General features: G+C 58.1%; 1 pseudogene; it reads left to right on the top strand.

Moving 5' to 3' along the window:
- The first annotated feature begins 2,309 nt into the window (after positions 1 to 2,309).
- On the top strand, positions 2,310 to 8,618 carry LOC145340493 (retinol dehydrogenase 13-like; annotated as a pseudogene).
- The last annotated feature ends 1,246 nt before the right edge of the window (positions 8,619 to 9,864 follow it).

The raw sequence follows: 9,864 nt of genomic DNA, 5'->3' as shown, positions 1-9,864 counted from the left end.
CAGCACTGACCCTCCCACAGTGCGGAGCTCCCTCAGCACCGACCCTCCCACAGTGCGGCACTCCCCTCAGCACCGACCCTCCCACAGTGCGGAGCTCCCTCAGCACCGACCCTCCCACAGTGCGGCACTCCCCAGCACTGACCCTCGTAACTCTGGATGGGTGAACTTTGTGGGAAGAAGCCAATATTAAATTACACGAGAGTCCAGAGGCTGCAGGTAGTGTGGGGAGATAGAAAATGGACATTTCTCTGCTGTGTCGGCCTCTTTTGCCAGGTCTGAGAAGAACCAGGGGTGATCCCATTGAAAAGAGGAAAGTTCTGAGGGGTGGTTTTGATGATGCTGAGAGGGTGTTCCTCCCTCCCCTCCCGCCCACCCCGCTCCCCACCCCCACCCTGCCAGAGAGACAGAGCGGCACCCTCCCAGGATTGGTGGGTAGCCGTTTTGGACTGAGGTGCGGGGAAATCCCTTCATTCTGTGGGTGCCGAACCTTGGAATTCTCAAGCCCAGACGGAGCTCGGTCACCGAGTGTATCTCAGGCAGAAATCGTGGACTTACAGAGTCCCTACAGCATAGGAGGCCATTCAGCCCATCCTATCTTCACCAACTCTCAGACAGAGCATCTTACCTAGACCCTTCGCACCCCACCCCCTACCCTATCCCAGTAACCCCACAAAAAATCCCACTTATCCCCCTAACCCACACACCCTTTGGACACTAAGGGGCAATTTAGCATGGCCAATCCCCCTAACCCGCACATCTTTGACTGTTGGAGCACCCTGGGAAACCCACGCAGACATGGGGAGAACATGCAAAGTCCACACAGACAGCGACCCGAGTCTGGGAATTGAAGCCAGGTCCCTGGCACCGGGAGCAGCAGCGCTAACCACTGGGCCACCGTGATGCCCCGTGAGATTGTGAGAGATTTTAGGAAACTGAGAGGTTTGAGGGATAGGGGCTGTGGGAAAGCAGCGTCAATCGGCCATGATGATACTTAGTGACGCAGCATGTCCAAGAGAGGCTGAATGGCCTCCTCCTGTTCCTGTGTAACAGGCTCGAGGGGCTGAATGGCCTCCTCCTGTTCCCGTGTAACAGGCTGGAAAGAGAGGGGCTGAATGTCCTCCTCCTGTTCCTGTGTAACAGGCTCGAGGGGCTGAATGGCCTCCTCCTGTTCCTGTGTAACAGGCTGGAGAGAGAGGGGCTGAATGGCCTCCTCCTGTTCCTGTGTAACAGGCTCGAGAGAGAGGGGCTGAATGGCCTCCTCCTGTTCCTGTGTAACAGGCTCGAGGGGCTGAATGGCCTCCTCCTGTTCCTGTGTAACAGGCTGGAGAGAGAGGGGCTGAATGGCCTCCTCCTGTTCCTGTGTAACAGGCTCGAGAGAGAGGGGCTGAATGGCCTCCTCCTGTTCCTGTGTAACAGGCTCGAGAGAGAGGGCTGAATGGCCTCCTCTGTTCCTGTGTAACAGGCTCGAGAGAGAGGGGCTGAATGGCCTCCTCCTGTTCCTGTGTAACAGGCTCGAGAGAGAGGGGCTGAATGGCCTCCTCCTGTTCCTGTGTAACAGGCTCGAGAGAGAGGGGCTGAATGGCCTCCTCCTGTCCCTGTGTAACAGGCTCGAGAGAGAGGGGCTGAATGGCCTCCTCCTGTTCCTGTGTAACAGGCTCGAGAGGGGGGGGCTGAATGGCCTCCTCCTGTCCCTGTGTAACAGGCTCGAGAGGGGCTGAATGGCCTCCTCCTGTTCCTGTGTAACAGGCTCGAGAGAGAGGGGCTGAATGGCCTCCTCCTGTCCCTGTGTAACAGGCTCGAGAGGGGCTGAATGGCCTCCTCCTGTTCCCTGTGTAACAGGCTCGAGAGAGGGGCTGAATGGCCTCCCCCTCCTCCTCCTATTGGGCCGGGGGCCGAGGGGCCGAGCCGGTCCAATTGGTCGGGCTGGGTGTGAGGTCACAATGGGCAATGGGTCATCGGCTATGACATCACAGAGCTTCCTGCTGTGCAACCGTCGTCATGGTGACCACCACCACCACCCCTCAGCCTACTCCCCCTTCCCCACCCCCACCCTGCCCAACGACATCACCCACCCACCACCCCCCCCCACCCCAACCCCCCACCCCCACCCCAACCCCCACCCCCACCAAAACCCCGACCTTGGGCATCGTCACAGTGGCAGTGTGTAGCAGCCTCTGGGTCCCTACAAGGCGGGAATGCCTGTGTGTGGGTGTGTGTGTGGGTGGCTGGGTGGGTGGGCCGTGCTCTGTTAGTCTCGGGTCTCTCCCTCGGCCACCTCCTCCTATGCGAAGCGCCCAGGCGCCAGGGCGATGAACAGGACGCTGGTTATATCCTCCACTGAGGCGGCAAAAGCCTCCGCCGATGTCTCCTGTGAGATCTTCAAAACCGCCCTGCAGTTCCTCTCCGAGCACAGGTCCATCATCGCTGGAGTGGCAATGGCAGGTAAGGGGGCAAGGGCAACGGAGGGAGGGGGAGAGGGACTGAGGGAGAGGGAGGGAGAGGGAGGGGGAGAGGGGGAGAGGGGAGGGACTGAGAGAGAGGGGAGAGAGAGGGACGGAGAGAGAGGGACTGAGAGAGAGGGACGGAGAGAGAGGGACTGAGAGAGAAGGACGAGGAGAGAGGGACTGAGAGAGAGGACTGAGAGAGAGGGAGGGAGGGAGAGAGAGAGAGAGAGGGGGAGAGAGAGGGACGGAGAGAGAGGGGGAGAGAGAGGGGGAGAGAGAGGAGGGACGGAGAGAGAGGGAGAGAGAGAGGGACTAAGAGAGAGGGGGAGAGAGAGGGGGAGAGGGAGGGACGGAGAGAGAGGGGAGAGGGAGGGAGAGAGAGAGGGACGGAGAGAGAGAGGGGGAGGGAGGGAGAGAGGGACTGAGAGAGAGGGACTGAGAGAGAGGGACGAGAGAGAGGGACAGAGGGGGAGGGAGGAGAGAGAGAGAGAGAGAGAGGGAGAGAGAGGGGGGAGAGAGAGGACGGAGAGAGAGGGACTGAGAGAGAGGGGGAGAGGGAGGGAGAGAGGGACTGAGAGAGAGGGGGGAGAGGGAGGGGAGAGAGGGACTGAGAGAGAGGAGGGAGAGAGAGAGGGAGAGAGAGAGGGACTGAGAGAGAGGGGGAGAGAGATGGAGAGAGAGAGGGACCGAGAGAGAGAGGGAGAGAGAGGGACTGAGAGAGACAGAGACACAGAAAGACAGAGACACAGCAAGACAGATAAAGACAGACAGAGAGAGACAGAGAGAGAGAGATGATTATCATTTGCTGTCTCTCCAATCCTACCCATATCTCACCCTCACCCCTGCTGCCCTAAGTCTGAAAGACAGATCTGAACCAATAAGTCTGAGGCGTTCGCAGCGACCTTCAGCCAGAAGTGCCCGAGCGGATGATCCATCTCAGTCTCCTCCGGTGGTCCCCAACCTCTCAGATACCAATCAGTCTCCAGCCAACTCGATTCACTCCAGGTGACATCAAGAGACGGTCGGAGGCTCTGAAAAGGCAGCTGGAAACATTCGGGCAATAGTACTGAAGACTTGTGCTCCAGAACTTGCCACACTCCCCTAGACAAGCTCTTCCAGTACCGTTCCAACACTGGCATCCACCCACAGCACTGTGGAAAATTGCCCAGGTCCAAAAGAGACAGGACCAATCCAACCCGGCCAATTCCCACCCCATCAGTCTACTCTCGATCATCAGTAAAGTGATGGAAGGAGACATGGACAGCGCTATCAAGCAGCACTTACTCTGCAATAACCTGCTCAGTGACACCCAGTGTGGGTTTGGCCCAGGGTCACTCTGCTCTTGACCTCATTACAGCCTTGGTTCAAACATGGACAAAAGAGCTGAATTCCAGAGGTGGGAGTGACAGTTCTTGACATCAAGGCTGCATTTGACTGAGTGTGGCATCAAGGAGCGAAACTGGAATCAGTGGGAATCAGGAGACAAACTCTCCGCTGCTTGGAGTCATTCCTGGCACAAAGGAAGATGGTTGTGGTGGTTGGAGTTCGATCATCTCAGCTCCAGGACATCCTGCAGGAGTTCCTCAGGGTTGTGTCCGAGGCCCCAGCCATCTTCAGCTGCTTCATCAATGTCCTTCCCTCCATCATAAGGTCAGAAGTGGGGATGTTCGCTGATAACTGCACAATGTTCAGCACCGTTCACACTCCTCAGATCTAGAGTAGCCCGTGTCCAAATGCAGCAAGACCTGGACAAGATCCAGGCTCGGGCTGACAAGTGGAGAGTAACATTCACCCCACACAAGCACCAGGCAATGCCCATCGCCAACAAGAGAGGATCTAACCATCTCCCCTTGACATTCAATGACATTCCCATCACTGAATCCCTCCACTATCAACATCCTGGGGGGTTACCATTGACCAGAAACTGACCTGGACCCAGCCATATAAATACTGTGGCTCCCAGAGCAGGTCAGAGGCTGGGAATCCTGCGGAGAGTAACTCACCTCCTGACTCCGCCCAAAGCCTGTCCACCATCTACAAGGCACAAGTCAGGAGTGTGATGGAATACTCTCCCTCTCGCCTGGATGAGCGCGGCTCCGACAACACTCGAGAAGCTCGACACCATCCGGGACAAAGCAGCCCACCCCCCTCAATCGACACACTAACCACCCACCCTCGACATTCACTCCCTCCACCACCGACGCACAGCGGCAGCAGTGTGTACAGTCTACAAGATGCACTGCAGCGACTCACCAAGGCTCCTTCGACAGCGCCGCCCAAACCCACCACCTCTACCCCCTAGAAGGACAAGGGCAGCAGACGCCATGGGGAACACCCACGCCTGCAAGTTCCCCCCTCTGAGCCCCCTATACACACCCAACTTGGAAATATATCGACCGTTTCCTTTCACTGGGTCCAAAATCCTGGAACTCCCTCCCTAACAGCGCTGTGGGTGTACCTACACCACACGGGACTGCAGCAGGTCCAAGATGGCGGCTCGCCCACCACCTTCTCAAGGGGGCAATTAGGGAGGCGGGGGGGCGGTAAATGCTGGGCCCAGATTGAATCAATAGAAAAGAACAGAGGGAGAGAGATCTGGCACAACTGTCTTAACCACTATCATCTGCCAAAAATGCTCCCCTTACCCCGGGTTGCCCTTGGGACACAGAGATAAGTACCCCTTCCCATAGCCCTCCCTATCCTTTATCAACTATCCCCTCCCTTTATCTCTCTCATTCTCTCAACCCCCTTCTTCATTCTCTCTTCCTTCAGCCCATTACTATCTCTTTATGTCTCTCTTTCTTTTCTCAAATCCCTCTCTCATTCATCAATCTCTACTTACCACAACCACTCTCTCATTTCCCTCTTTCTCTCCCCCATCCTTTTTCTTAAGAACCTTTAACATGGCCGCTCCCTCAGCACTGACCTCCCACAGTGCGGCGCTCCCTCAGCACTGACCCTCCCACAGTGCGGCGCTCCCTCAGCACTGACCCTACCACAGTGCGGCGCTCCCTCAGCACTGACCCTCCCACAGTGCGGCGCTCCCTCGGCACTGACCCTCCCACAGTGCGGCGCTCCCTCGGCACTGACCCTCCCACAGTGCGGCGCTCCCTCGGCACTGACCCTCCCACAGTGCGGCGCTCCCTCGGCACTGACCCTCCCACAGTGCGGCGCTCCCTCGGCACTGACCCTCCCACAGTGCGGCGCTCCCTCGGCACTGACCCTTCCACAGTGCGGCGCTCCCTCGGCACTGACCCTCCCACCAGTTCCGGCGCTCCCTCGGCACTGACCCTCCACCACAGTGCGGCGCTCCCCTCGGCACTGACCCTCCCGCAGTGCGGCGCTCCCTCGGCACTGACCCTCCCACAGTGCGGCGTCCCTCGGCACTGACCCTCCCACAGTGTGGCGCTCCCTCAGCACTGACCCTCCCGCAGTGCGGCGCTCCCTCAGCACTGACCCTCCCACAGTGCGGCGCTCCCTCAGCACTGACCCTCCCACAGTGCGGCGCTCCTCTCCAGCACTGACCCTCCCACAGTGCGGCGCTCCCTCAGCACTGCCCTCCCAGCATGCGGCTCTCCCCAGCACTGACCCTCCCACAGTGCGGCGCTCCCTCAGCACTGACCCTCCCACAGTGCGGCGCTCCCTCAGCACTGACCCTCCCACAGTGGCGGCGCTCCCTCAGCACTGACCCTCCCACAGTGCGGCGCTCCCTCCGCACCGACCCTCCCACAGTGTGGCTCTCCCTCAGCACTGACTGTCCGATTTTGCGGCCCTCCTGGGAAGAGGAACATTTTGCTCCATCTGGTTTCTGTATTTTGATGACTCTAATTCTGTCCCCAAGGTTCGAGCATCCTTCTCCTGAGGAACTGGCTGGCCGGAGGCAGCTGTAAGTGCACAAAGCGGTTGGACGGGGAAGACTGTGATCATCACTGGTGCCAGCAATGGGATCGGCCGGGAAACTACGCGGGATTTGGCCAAAAGAGGTAAGGAGCGTTGCTTCCATCGTACCCCCGTCATCCCCGCAGCTCACAGGAGTGGTACATCCCACCCACTACCCACCCCGCTCCCCACAGGGAATGGTACATCCACCACGCCCCACGCCCATTCCCCACAGGGAATGGTACATCCACCCACTGCCCACCCCATTCCCACGGGGGAGTGGTATATCCCACCCACTGCCCACCCCACTCCCCACGGGGAATGGTATATCCCACCCACTGCCCACCCCATTCCCCACGGGGAGTGGTATATCCCACCCACTGCCCACCCCATTCCCACGGGGAATGGTAACTCCCACCCACTGCCCACCCCACTCCCACAGGGAGTGGGACATCATAAGAACATAAGAAATAGGAGCAGGAGTAGGCCATCTAGCCCTTCGAGCCTGCCCCGCCATTCAATAAGATCATGGCTGATCTGTCGTGGCTCAGTTCCACATTCCCACCCTCTCCCATAACCCTTAATCCCCTCGCTTATCAAAAACCCATCAACCCGCGTCTTAAAAATATTTAGCGAGGCAGCCTCCACCACTTCAACGGGCAGAGAATTCCAGAGATTCACCACCCTTTTGAGTGAAGAAGTTCCTCCTCAACTCCGTTCTAAACCGCCCCCCTTTATCTTGAGGCTGTGCCCCCTAGTCCTACTGTCCTTTCTGAGCGGGAAGAATCTCTCCACCTCTATCCTATCCATCCCCTTCATCATCTTATATGTCTCAATGAGATCTCCCCTCATTCTTCTAAACTCTAAGGAGTACAAGCCTAGTTTATTCAGCCTCTCCTCATAGCTCAACCCCCTCAACTCCGGTATCAGCCTAGTAAACCTCCTCTGCACTCCCTCCAAGGCCAAAATATCCTTGTGTAAGTACGGCGACCAAAACTGCACACAGTACTCCAGCTGCGGCCTCACCAATGCCCTATACAGCTGCAGCAAGACCTCCCTACTTTTATATTCAATCCCCCTCGCTATGAAGGCCAGCATCCCATTCGCCTTCCCTGACCACCTGCTGCCCCTGCAGGCTGGGTTTTTGCGTCCCACCCACTCCCCACACGGAATGGTATATGCCGTCCGCTACCCCTCTCCCCCACCCCACCCCACTGTTACCATCAGGGGGGCAGTGCACCCCTTAAACTGATCCCTCTCAGAGAGGCATTGCACCCATTAGCACTCAATGAGCCACGCTGTCCCCTTCTCGGACCAGCATTGTGTACCATAACCTGATGTCCCCTCAGTGAGGCCTCATCCTCTCCCTCCACCGTCTGGAGATCCATCGCCCGACAACCCTCTCCCTGTGCCCACAACACCCTCTCCCGCCACCACCCTTCCTCTCACCCTCCACCTTCCCTCGTACCCTCCCTGCCCTCCCTCACTCACCCCCCTTCCGTCCCTCACACACCCCCCCTTCCCTCCCTCACACACCCCCCCTTCCCTGCCCTCCCTCACACCCTCCACCCTCCCCACCCTCTGTCCACCCTGCCCTCCCTCACTCACCCCACCTTCCGTCCCTCACACACCCCTTCCCTCCCTCACACACCCCCCCTTCCCTGCCCTCCCTCACACCCTCCACCCTCCCCACCCTCTGTCCACCCTGCCCTCCCTCACTCACCCCACCTTCCGTCCCTCACACACCCCCCCTTCCCTGCCCTCCCTCACACCCTCCACCCTCCGTCCACCCTGCCCTCCCTCACTCACTCCCCTTCACTCCCTCAAACACCCCTCTTCCCTGCCCTCCCTCCCACCGTCCGCCCTCCCCGCCCTCTGTCTACCCTGCCCTCCCTCACATTCTTTGCCCTCCCCACCCTCCCCTCTCACCCTCCTTCCTCCTTCCCTCTCACCCTCCTTCCTTCCTCTCACCATTTTCCCTCCCCATTCTCCCTCTGCCCTCCCTCTCTCCTCCCTCCGCCCTCCCCCATCCTCCCTCCCCCCCCCACCCCACGACCCCTGGCTCCCCACCAGTTAACCAGCCAATGCGGTGTGTGCCGGTAGGTGCGCGGGTGATTATGGCGTGCCGTGACCTGGAGAAGGGTGAGCAAGTCGCTGAGCAGCTGAGGGCGACCATGTGCAATGATAACATTGTGGTGTACAAGCTGGACCTGGCCTCGCTCGACTCCATCCATTGCTTTGCCAAGGAGGTGGCTGAGAACGAGGTTTGTATCGACATCCTCATCAACAACGCAGGTGAGAGAGCAGGTGCGGGGGGGGGCGAGGGCGGGGATAGCAGGGGGAGGGCGGGGATAGCGGGGGGAGGGCGGGGATAGCGGGGGCTGGGGGGAGGGTGGGGATAGCGGAGGCGGGGGTAGGGGAGATGGTGGGGGGTGGGTGGGGATAGCTGGGGAAGGGGATAGAGCATGGGAGAGCAAGGGGAGGATTAGAGTTAAGGTCAGGGTTAGAGGTTAGGACTAGATTCAGGGTCAGGGTTAAAGTTAGGTAAGGTTTAGGTGGCATCAGGATTAAGGTTAGTGCAAAGGGGAGGGTTCAGGTTCGGGTGTGAGTTAGCGTTAGGGTTAGGGTGTGAGTTAGGGTTAGGGTGTGAGTTAGCGTTAGGGTTAGGGTGCGAGTTAGGGCTAGGGTTAGGGTGCGAGTTAGCGTTAGGGTTAGGATGTGAGTTAGAGTTAGGGTTAGGGTGTGAGTTAGGGCTAGGGTTAGGGTGTGAGTTAGCGTTAGGGTTAGGGTGTGAGTTAGCGTTAGGGTTAGGGTGCGAGTTAGCGTTAGAGTTAAGGTGTGAGTTAGCGTTAGGGTTAGGCTGTGAGTTAGCGTTAGGGTTAGGGTGTGAGTTAGCGTTAGGGTTAGGGTGCAAGTTAGGGTGCGTTTTAGCATTAGGGTTAGGATGTGAGTTAGCGTTAGGGTTAGGGTGTGAGTTAGCGTTAGGGTTAGGGTGCAAGTTAGGGTGCGTTTTAGCATTAGGGTAGGGTGTGAGTTAGCGTTAGGGTTAGGGTGTGAGTTAGCGTTAGGGTTAGGGTGTGAGTTAGCGTTAGGGTTAGGGTGCAAGTTAGGGTGCGTTTTAGCATTAGGGTTAGGATGTGAGTTAGCGTTAGGGTTAGGGTGTGAGTTAGCGTTAGGGTTAGGGTGCAAGTTAGGGTGCGTTTTAGCATTAGGGTTAGGATGTGAGTTAGCGTTAGGGTTAGGGTGTGAGTTAGCGTTAGGGTAGGGTGTGAGTTAGGGTTAGGGTGTGAGTTAGCGTTAGGGTTAGGGTGTGAGTTAGCGTTAGGGTTAGGGTGTGAGTTAGGGTTAGGGTGTGAGTTAGCGTTAGGGTTAGGGTGTGAGCTAGCGTTAGGGTTAGGGTGTGAGTTAGCGGTAGGGTTAGGGTGTGAGTTAGCGTTAGGGTTAGGGTGTGAGTTAGGGTTAGGGTTAGGGTGGTGAGTTAGCATTAGGGTTAGGGTGTGAGTTATGGTTAGCATTAGGGTTAGGGTGTGAGTTAGGGTGT

The sequence above is a fragment of the Carcharhinus amblyrhynchos genome, unplaced genomic scaffold (assembly GCF_965287045.1).
Source record: "Carcharhinus amblyrhynchos unplaced genomic scaffold, sCarAmb.v2.hapA chromosome_1069, whole genome shotgun sequence".
In the NCBI taxonomy this organism is placed as follows: Eukaryota; Metazoa; Chordata; class Chondrichthyes; order Carcharhiniformes; family Carcharhinidae; genus Carcharhinus; species Carcharhinus amblyrhynchos.
Note: the sequence above shows the minus strand (reverse complement) of the source record. Positions and strands in the feature narration are given on the sequence as shown.